Source organism: Lissotriton vulgaris, chromosome 12 (assembly GCF_964263255.1).
Source record: "Lissotriton vulgaris chromosome 12, aLisVul1.2, whole genome shotgun sequence".
NCBI lineage: Eukaryota > Metazoa > Chordata > Amphibia > Caudata > Salamandridae > Lissotriton > Lissotriton vulgaris.
Window position 1 is genome coordinate 603,816,969 of NC_141700.1, and position 12,613 is coordinate 603,829,581.

A 12,613-nucleotide genomic window follows, 5' to 3' on the forward strand; every position below is an offset into this window, starting at 1 on the left:
TCTGCAGGATACTGCGTCCTTTCCATTTGGCCCTCCTGATTGCCCAGTCTTCAATTTAGGAGACCTAGGGGTTTTGGTCTCTCTCTTTTTTAGCGACCACGCAAACCTTAGTGTGTATACTACTCGCTGGGTGTGTGGTGTCGTTTGAAACAGAGAGTGACACTGTCTACACTTCTGAGGAAGCTGGTTTCTGCCTGGAGCTTGTTCATCGCCCGACAGAAAACCAAGCCCACGTTTATTTCTCCTCCCGAGTGTAGACAGTCATGGACGACGCAGCCATGCTAGGAGAAGCTGATGAGATAACGTTAAGAGACCTAGCCACCACAGTTGTGAATTTACAAACCGAACTAAAATTGGTTAGAAATGAAAATCAAAGGTTATTGACTGAAAATACTAGATTGATAGAAGCAAGTAAACCCCCAGAGATACAAGCTAGACATAAAAGAAGCTACATACACCCTTCTCATTTTCAAGTGCCTAGCGTTAGTTCCCCTGGGGACTCTCAAGCATCTACGCCTCCTACCACTCCTGTTCAGGTCACAGTGGTTACCCCTCCTCAAACTCCTTTAGCCATGCCAGAGAGATTTAGTGGAGACAGTCAGAAATTCAAGGTATTCATGAATCAATGCCACCTGATATTTTTGTGTAAAGCCGCTTCGTTCCCTGATGATGCGGCTAAGATCGCTTTCATCATTTCCTACTTAAGCGGGAATGCCGCCTCATGGGCGGTGGCCTTGGTAGAGAATGATGATCCTGTTTTATATAATCTTGTCCTTTTTAAGGAACGGATGAAAAGCCTTTTTGCTAGGCATACTTATATGCAGGCGAGCGATAATGAGCTTCCTAATTTGAAACAGGGTTCAAAAGATTTATTAACGTATATCACAGACTTCAATAGATTAGTGACCGAGACCCACTGGCCTGACGATAAGAGAACTTCGATATTTTATAGAGGGCTTAAAGATGAACTAAAGGACATCTTATCGCAAATCGTAGACCCTCCAGAAAACTGTTCCGAGTTCATTGACCTAGTGGTTAAATTAGATCACAGACTAGCCGAAAGAAAGGGAGAAAAAACTCGTAGCGACCTCCCTAAATTCTTGATAACAAAAGCTGAAAAAAGAGAACCCAAAGACACTAGCGAACCCATGCAAATAGGAGGTATCCGTGGTCCCCTAACGCCTGAAGAAAAGGAAAAAAGGCGTAAACCTAATCTATGCTTATACTGTGGAAAGGCTGGCCATTTTGCTCGAGAATGCCCTGTGAAACCCAAAAGTGCAATGCGTGAAGGGTTGCCTAAATACTCTAAAACCATGCCCTCGGGAAACTAGTTGACTTGGGGAGTACCGAGGTCGCTCTTCCAAGTCCTTCGCTTTCTCAGACCTCTAAATATGTGGCAAACACCTATTCACCTATTCCTAAACCTTTTACCATTACAGTGGTGTTAGTGTTGCCTTTGCAAGGTAGACATTCCATGTCTATTCTCTTGGATTCAGGGGCTACAGGAAACTTCTTGGATATTACTGTAGCTAAATCTTTGGGCATACAGTTCATTAAGAAAGAAATACCTGAAAATGTCAGGGCAGTGGATGGGTCTGCCCTATCCTCTGGGATGTTGAAATATCATACCCCTGAGATTATTATGTTGTGCGACAATGGCCATAGTGAAAGTATATCATTTGACCTCATCGATACACCCAACTTCGGTGCTATCTTGGGAGTACCATGGCTTCAGACTCACAACCCCCATATTGATTGGATAGCCAGGACTGTCACCCTACGTTCCGCTCACTGCCTTACTCATTGTTATAGAGACATAAACCACTGGCATTCTCCCGTGTATTGTGCTTCCACCACTATTGATGGGTCTACATTACCCACTGAATATCAACAATACTCTGACGTTTTTGATGATGTGAAAGCTGTTGCTCTACCGCCACATCGTCCCTACGATTGTAGGATAGACCTGGTACCTGGCGCTGATTTACCTGTTAGTCGCATTTATGCGCTTACTGAGACAGAGACTACATACCTCCAAGAATATTTGCAGGACATGTTGGCTAAGGGTTTCATCAGTCATTCTACCTCCCCAGTGTCATCCCCCCCTTTTTTTTTATTCCTAAACGGGAAGGGGGACTCAGAGCTTGCCTGGACTACAGGGTGTTGAATAAAGCAACGATAAAAAACATATATCCTCTTCCCCTCATTTCTACGCTGCTTGATCAGGTTAGGAAAGCCACCATTTTTACCAAACTCGATTTACGAGGAGCCTACCACCTGATCAGAGTCAAAAGAGGGGATGAATGGAAAACAGCCTTTATGACAAAATTTGGGCTCTACGAGTATAACGTCATGCCCTTTGGGCTGTGCAATGCTCCCGCAGCATTTCAATTCTTCATAAACGACATACTGCGGGAATATCTGGACATTTTTGTCATCGTGTATATCGATGATATACTTATTTACTCCTCTAATGAGTCTGAACATGTGTCCCATGTGCAAGCCATATTAGGAAAACTGCAAGAACATCACCTGTTTGCTAAACTTGATAAATGCATCTTTCATACCCACAGTGTAGCCTTTTTGGGGTTTATTATCTCCCCCAAGGGAATACATATGGATCCTGCCAAAGTATCTGCCATCATAGACTGGGCGAGTCCAACCTCGGTAAAGGAGATTCAATCCTTTTTAGGATTTGCCAATTACTATAGAAGGTTTGTTGGCCATTTTTCTGACCTGGTAGCGCCCATTACACGCCTACTTAAAAAGGGAGTTGAGTTCAACTGGGATGCGGAAGCTGAAAAAGCCTTTCAGGCCCTTAAGGCCAGTTTTACTACTGCTCCTATTATGAAACATGCTGACGAAACGCAACCCTACTTTTTGGAAGTAGATGCTTCACAATACGCGGTGGGTGGTGTGTTATCGCAACGGGACTGTATAAAAGGCACCCTCCATCCTGTTGCGTACTTCTCAAAAACCTTGACTCAATCAGAACAAAATTATACTATTGGTGAACGGGAACTCTTTGCCATCAAACGAGCCTTTCAAGAATGGCGTCACTACCTTTTAGGATCCCCCCATGTGATCACTGTTTATTCTGATCATCAGAATTTACAATACTTTCGTACAGCCAAAGCTCTTACACCAAGACAACTACGTTGGGTGGCATTTTTTGGAGAATATGATTTTTTGATACACTTCAGACCAGGGATAAAACAGGGTAAGGCTGATGCTCTATCCCGTCTAGGAAAAGAGAATAAGTGGGTACAGGAGACACCGTTACCTCTCATTCCTGAGAGTAGAATAGTGGCTGTAGGAGAAAGAACCCTTGATTCACATACCTTCATGAACCAATTAGAACAGGCTTATGCCCCTCTAGATCCACTCACTTGGCTACAAGACTCGAATAACACCATTGTGGACAACCTGTGGTATCATGACAAAAAACTCTTTATACCTACTACAGAATTGCACAACCTTATTTTACAATGGTGCCACAATTTGCCCTTAGCAGGTCATCCAGGGGAAAATAAGACCAAAAGTCTTTGTCAAAGATGGTTTTGGTGGCCACAACTATCGCAAGATGTTAAGCAATACGTCAAGGCCTGTCCCACCTGTGCTCGCCAGAAGGCCTCGCATTCTGTTCCTGCAGGGTTACTACAACCCCTTTCCGTGCCTAACAGTCCCTGGACTACCCTTAGTATGGACTTTATAACAGATCTGCCTAACATTCATGGGTATACTACTATACTTGTGGTAGTAGATCTGTTGTCAAAAATGGCCCACTTTGTACCCCTAAAAAAGATCCCCTCAGCTGTGGACTTAGCAGAAGTATTCATTAGAGAAATTGTAAGGTTACACGGATTGCCTTCTGTTATACTATCAGACCGGGGTCCCCAATTTATTTCCAGATTCTGGCAAGGGTTATGCAAATCCCTCTACATTGATCATAGACTTTCTTCTGCCTATCACCCCCAGACAGATGATCAAACCGAAAGGACAAACCAAACCTTAGAGCAGTATCTTAGGTGTCTAATAACTACTACATGTCAGGATTGGGTACAAGCACTACCTCTAGCTGAATTTGCATACAATAATTCTACCCACACAGCCTCTAAGATCTCCCCGTTCTTTTTCACCACTGGTTATCACCCCAAATTTCTCCCTCTTGAGGTACACCCCTCTGATACACTAAACCCTGCGGTACTTGACCATCACCAAACCTTGTTACAGATATGGGAGCAAGCCAAAACAGAACTAACAAGAGCAAATGAAGGCCCAAGCAGACAAGCATCGAAAGCCTGCTCCTGTGTATGTCGTGGGTGATAAGGTCTGGTTATCGTCCAAGAATTTGAGACTCGAAGGTCCGCGCAAGTTGCAACCCCGATACATAGGGCCTTTTGAAATACAAAAAGTCATATCCCCTGTGGCCTTTAAGTTGGGGTTGCCCCCTGATATACAGATACATCCTGTTTTTCATACTTCCCTTCTGAAACCTTATGTGGCCCCGCTACTCCCTGAACCCCCTCCGCCCCCAGTTATGGTTGATGGAGACATTGAATATGAGGTGCGAAGGGTGCTAGACTCTCGCAGACACAGAGGCAGACTCCAGTATTTAATTGATTGGGTGGGTTATCCTCCTGAGGACAGAACCTGGGAACCTGCCGAACACATTCATGCCCCTAGACTGGTCCGTAGGTTCCATGCTCTTAACCCATCCAAACCTCGACCTGTGAGAAGACCTTTAGGGGGGGGGGTACTGTTAGAACTCGGAGCTCTTAGGGAGGTCTTAGGTCTTTAGTGCCTGTTCTGAGTGTGCTGTGGTGTGCTTTCAGCCTAAACGGGACTCCAAGTCCCAGGATGCCTTGAGGCGTCCTAGGGAGACCAGGCTCCTTTCTGCACCAATCAGACGCCGACTGGGAGGTTCATATGCCTCCTCCCTCTTCCGAGCGGCGCTTGGTTTTCTTGTTTGGATTCCTGCCTTAGTCCCGTCCTGAGTATCTCCGATACTTTCCTTCTGTTCCGTGGGAATTGTGTTCCTGTTTCCCTTCCGCCCTGAGCAAAGACTCACCGATACCGTGTGTGTTCATGCGGTGAACTTTAAGGACTTTTTACATTTCGGTATTGTGTGTCTGATTCCCTTGCCGCTGCAAACGCTGGTTTGAATCTGTTTCCTCCACCGCCTAAAGGGCTCACAGGTGTGGCGCTCGGAAGCGTTACTCTGTCCCTTGAGCCCCTCCTCTGCTCCCCTGCCTTATCAGACCCGAACGCTGAGAATGTCTGCTGCTACTTTTCGGCAATCTGTTTGAAGGATAAAACATTTGCCGACGCGTTCACTTTCTCTCTTATTTTTGCTCAAAGGTAAGCCGGGTGAAAATAGCCGGTTTTACTTTACCCATTGTGGAAACGCCTCTGTCTGTCATCAGACTTTTTGAGTGACCTTCGTTTTTTGGAATTTACCTGCACAGCGAGGATTATCGCTTACCTGCACTTCTAATTTTCTGGACGCTTATTTGGAAGGTGTTTCAAGACTCTCTATCAAAAAAAAAAAAACTCAATATTGGAACTATTTAATTTCTCTGGAGAGACCAAAGTGTCGACCCCTCTTTTGGTTCGTATATTACTTTCATTCCATGGATTCCTTTTGGGTGTGATACTATCTTTGGGCAGGTAAGAGCATTGCAGCACACTCGATACAGAGAGATAGATAAGCTCCTTCTTGTTACCTTTCTGAGTCTACTAAAGTGTCTGTTACTTGTTCTGTTTTCTTCTCCCCTCTGCAGGATACTGCGTCCTTTCCATTTGGCCCTCCTGATTGCCCAGTCTTCAATTTAGGAGACCTAGGGGTTTTGGTCTCTCTCTTTTTTAGCGACCACGCAAACCTTAGTGTGTATACTACTCGCTGGGTGTGTGGTGTCGTTTGAAACAGAGAGTGACACTGTCTACACTTCTGAGGAAGCTGGTTTCTGCCTGGAGCTTGTTCATCGCCCGACACCCATTTCTAACAATAAAGTAACATGTCATAAATCGAAATATTCATGTGCGGCAAAAAGGGATCAAACACTGCTATGAACAATTTGGCCTTAGTTGCTAGCCCCCCACATAACTCTAGTGAGGAATGTAAGGGTAACCATGGAATCTTTCAATCATAATCAGATTGGGTTTGTCCAATGTGTCAAAACTACAAAATGTGTCACTTCTTTCCCTCATATTGGCTATAAAGATGGCTCTGCCCGCATTGCCTCAAATTCTTGGCCCGCACCACTTGCTGGTAGTGTTAGCCCCCCCTTCCCCGCCGCCCCCCACCCCCCAAAGGTTGGGTCTTGTTGCTCTCCTGACTTGAGCACAGGTTTCTCGCAGACATACGAAGTTTTCCGGGTCCATCCGGGTTGTGCTGCTCCAGTCCACGTTTTTTCCTGGAATTCTGGGACTTGTAGTCTTGTTTATTCCATTATCAAACAGGACTGCACGTCCCATAATTCAGAGGAAAAAAACTGGACTGGAGCGGCTCATCACACAATGACCGCAGAACCTTGGCAGCTATGATAAGACTCACAGGGAAAGTAGAAGCACCCCGGAGCAACACACAGTAAAGATTGTTCTAGAAATTAACACAAGTGAGACACCATTACGAGCCTGGTGAAGAATGAGAGCTCCTGCTGTGAATGGTATACCGTCCACGAGGGGAGACCCATCTATCAGCAGGGACGCAACAACTGATTCCAGGTGTGATTGGTTCGAAGTTATCTCACTGTGACCAATAAAGAGTGGCCCTAATTGGGCTCTCTTGGTAAAGTTCATAATAAATTGTAGCATATGACCCCCCCCTCCCTGTGTGAGTGTCTTCGCACGTGCTTGTATGGATGTGTGTGTGTGCAAGTTGTGACAGCCTTAGGGCCGCGCCTTCCCAGCAGCAGAATCCTGTGGATGGAACACCTGTGACGTGCCAGGCCCTGCACTGTGATGTCATGAGGTCCAGGCCAGCACCAGCAGGGGAATCCTGTGGATGGAATACCTGTGACGTGCCAGGCCCTGCACTGTGATGTCACGAGGCCCAGCCTAGCTCCAGCAGGGGAATCCTGTGGATGGAACACCAGTGACATGCCAGGACCACCAATGTGATGTCAGAAGGTCGAGGCTAAGTGCAGAGGGGAGGCCGCGGCTTCCCAGCAGCAGAATCCTGTGGATGGAACAGCTGTGACGTGCCAGGCCCTGCAATGTGATGTCATGAGGTCCAGGCCAGCACCAGCAGGGGAATCCTGTGAATAGAACACCTGTGACGTGCCAGGCCTGCACTGTGACGTCAGGAGGCCAAGCCTAGCACCAGCAGGGGAATCCTGTGGATGGAATACCTGTGACGTGCCAGGCCCTGCACTGTGATGTTACGAGGCCCAGCCTAGCACCAGCAGGGGAATGCTGTGGATGGAACACCTGTGACGTGCCAGGCCCTCCACTGTGATGTCAGAAGGCCCAGCCTAGCACCAGCAGCGGAATCCTGTGGATGCAACACCTGTGACGTCACGAGGTCCAGGCCAGCACCAGCAGGGGAATCCTGTGGATGGAACAGCTGTTACGTGCCAGGCCCTCCCCTGTGATGTCACAAGGTCGAGGCTAAGTGCAGAGGGGAGGCTTTCGCCTCAGCAGAGACAAGGAGAGGCCACTGAGGGGGAGAAGGTCGGGCAAGATTAAATCGTCTTTGAGGCTCATCGCAGGATCCTTTTGTGACTAAATAGATGTGTGCTTTTTTTAGGTGATTGAATTAAAACCGTGTCTCGGCTGCTTGACCTCCCCCCCTTACACTGCCACACTTGTCATCGCCCATAGGCCAGTGATGCATGATGACAGGTTGAAGGTCTGTATTGTGACGTGTCCGTGGTATACAAGGCTGGTAACCAGGCAGCCGCAGCATTGCACTCATGAGCACCGGACGGAGAGGACCACTGCTGGCGGCCGGAGCCGAGGCCCCCGAGAGGCCGAGGGGGCCGGGGCCTCACAGGCTCCAAAAGAACTGGGCGGGGCTGGGAGAAAGGGAGAAGGTAAGTATAGAAACCAAATGAAAACGAACCTGAAACTGAACTGAAACCAAACTTTAAACTGACTTGATACTGGCTTGATACTGACTTGATACTGGCTTGATATTGACTTGATACTGACTTGATACTGACTTGATACTGACTTGATACTGGCTTGAAACTTCCCTTCCCTTTTCCTTTCTCTTTCCAGTTTTTCCTTCTCTACCTTACATTCCTATATCTCCTCCCATATCCACTTCTCCCCCTTTCTTTTAAGTTCCCTTTTTCTCCATCACTCTTTAATCCTCTCCCCTTCTGCAACTCCCTCCCCTTCCCATTCAATCCATTCCTGTCCCATCCTGCACTCTCTTATCTCCTTTTCCATCTCCATCCCTTCCCTTCTCTTCCCCTCCATTCCCTCCCATTCACAGCCTCTTTCCCTTCCAGTCTGTTCCCATCCCCTTTGCTCCTTTTCTGCTCCCCTTCCACTTACCCATCCTTTCTTCCTTATTCTTCCTTCCTTCACCTCTCTTCCTTTTGGCCATTCCCTCCCCTCACCCATCCCTTCTTCCATACCCTACCCTTCCCCTCACTACCCTTTCCCTCACCTCCCTCTCTCTCATTTGCCCTCGCCCCTGCCTTTCTCCTCCTTTCTCTTCTCCTCCGCCTTCTTCCCCTCATCTTATCTTTCCTTTCCTTTCCTTTCCTTTCCTTTCCTTTCCTTTCCTTTCCTTTCCTTTCCTTTCCATTCCTTTCCTAACCCATCCCTTCTTTCCCTTTAGCCCACCTTCCCACTACCCCTTTCCCTCCTTGTTCCCCTCCGCCTCCCCCCTTTATTTCCATTAATTTTTTCTTTACCTCTTTAATCCTCTCCTTCTGTCACTCCCTCTTCCCTTCCATCCCATTCACTGCCTCACCTCCCATCCCATTCTGTTACCCGACACATACAACCCCACACACACACAGCCCCACACACACAACCCCACACAAACACACCCGCACACACAAGCCCCCACACACACAACCCCACACACACATACAACCCCACACACACAAACACAACCCAAAAACAACCTCACACACACAACCCCCTAGACACAACCCCCCACACACAACCCCCCTAACACATGCCCCACACACCACACACACAACCGCTCACACACAACCCCCCACACCCCGGCCCACACACATACCCCCACACACAACCCCACACAACCCCCCACACACAACAGTAAACACACACAACCCAAGACACACACAACCCCCCACACAACCCCACACACACACCACCCCACACACACAACTCCACACACTGACACAACCCCACGCACTCACACACACAACCCCACACACACACAACCACACCCACACAACCCCACACACTCACACACAACCCCACACACTCACACACAACCCCACACACTCACACACACACACACACACCCCACACACAACAGTAAAACACACACAACCCAACACACACACAACCCCACACACACAACCCCACTCACTGATACAACCACACACACTCACACACACACCACACACATACAACCCCCATACACAAACAAAATGCCACATACACAACACCCCCCACACACACAACACACACACAACCACCCACACACAACCCCACACAAACAACCCCACACACAACATCACACACACAACCCCACACACAACCACAACCACAACCACACAACCACACACACAACCCCCAACATACACACCCCATACACAACCCCACACACAACCACACCAACCCACACACACAACCCCACACACACACACCACACAACCCCCCACACCCCCCCCCACACACACATCCCCCCACACACACAACCCCCCACACACCCCACAACCACACCCCCACACACAACCACCCCACACACAGAACCACCCCACACACACAACTACCCCACACACAACCCCACAAACTCACACCCACAAACACAACCCCATAACCACATGCATACAACCCCCCCCACACACACACAGCCCCACACACTCACTGCCCCCACACACAACCCCACACACACACAACCCCCACAACCCCCCACACACAACCACACAAACACAACCACACACACACACAACCCCCCCACATACACACACAACCCCCCACACACAACCCCCACACCCAAAAAAAAACCACACACTCTCTCTCACACAACCCCCCCTCACACATAACCCCACACACAACACCCACACAAACACACAACCCCACACACAATCAACAACCCCCCCCACACACACCCCCCCACACAACAACCCGACATACACAACCCCACACTCAAACAACAGACACATCCCCACACACACACAACCCCCCACACACTCATCTGCACACACAAACCCCCACACACACCCCCCAACACACAACCCCCCCCACACACACAACCCCACACACACAACCAAAACCCCACACACACAACATACACACACACAACACCACACACACACAACCCCCCATACACAAACAAAACGCCACACACACAACACACACACAACCACCCACACACAACCCCACACACATCACACACACAACCCCACACACAAAAACAACCACACAACCACACAACCCCCCCATCCCACACACACACACCCACACACACAACCCCCCCTCCAAACCCACCCCACACACACACACAACCACCCCACACACAACCACCCCACACACACACAACCACCCCACACACACACAACCACCCCACACACACAACCACCCCACACACACACAACCACCCCACACACACAACCACCCCACACACAACCCAACAAACACAACCCTATAACCACACGCACACAACCCCCACACACACACAGCCCCACACACTCACTGCCCCCCACACACAACCCCACACACACAACCCCCCACACACACAACCACACACACATAACCCCACACAACCACACAACCCCACACAAACACACAACCACACACAACCCCCCCACATACACAACCCCCTACACACAACCCCCCACACACCCCCACACACACAACTCCCCCACACACAACCCCCCCACACACAGAACCCCCCACACACACAACCCCACACCCGAAAAAAAACCACACACTCACACACAACACCCCTAAAACACACAACCCCACACACAATCAACACCCCCACACACACACCCCCCCACACAAGTACCCGACATACACAACCCCACACACAATCAACACCCCCTCAGACACATCCCCACACACACACACAACCCCCCACACACACATCCGCACACACTCGCACACAAAACTGCACACAAACCCCCACACACACCACCCAACACACAAAACCCCTCACACACACAACCCCACACACAACCCTCCACACATCCAAAACCCCCCACACACAACATACACACACACACCACCCCACACACTGACACAACCCAACGCACTCACACACACACCACACACACACAAACAAAATGCCACACACACAACCCCACAGACACAACCCCACACACAACCACACAACCAACCCCCAACACACACACCCCATACACAACCCCAAACACAACCACACAACCCCACACACAACCACACAACCGCACACCCACAACACCACACAACCCCCCCACACACACACACAACCACACACACATAACCCCACACAACCACACAACCCCACACAAACACACACAACCCCCCCACATACACAACCCCCTACACACAACCCCCACACACACAACTCCCCCACACACAACCCCCCCCACACACAGAACCCCCCACACACAGAACCCCACACCCCAAAAAAAACCACACACACACACAACACCCCTAAAACACACAACCCCACACACAATCAACACCCCCACACACACACCCCCCCCACACAAGTACACGACATACACAACCCCACACACAATCAACACCCCCTCAGACACATCCCCACACACACAACCCCCCCACACACACATCTGCACACACTCGCACACAAAACTGCACACAAACCCCACACACCACCCAACACACAAAACCCCACACACTCACACACACAACCCCACACACAACCCTCCACACATCCAAAACCCCACACACACAACATACACACACACACCACCCCACACACTGACACGACCCAACGCACTCACACACACAACACCACACACACACACAAACAAAACGCCACACACACAACCCCACAGACACAACCCCACACACAACCACAACCACACAACCAACCCCCAACACACACACCCCATACACACCCCATACACAACCCCAAACACAACCACACAACCCCACACACAACCACACAACCGCACACACACAACACCACACAACCCCCCCACACACACACAACCCCACACACACACATCCCTCCCACACACACAACCCCCCTCTCCAAACCCACCCCACACACAACCCCCACACACACACACCCCACAAACTCACACCCACAAACACAACCCCATAACCACATGTACACAACCCCCCCACACACACAGCCCCACACTCACTGCCCCCACACACAACCCCACACACAACCCCCCACAACCCCCACACATAACCCCCCACACACACAACCCCCACATACACAACCCCCCAAACACCCCCACACACAGAACCCCCCACACACAACCCCACACCCAAA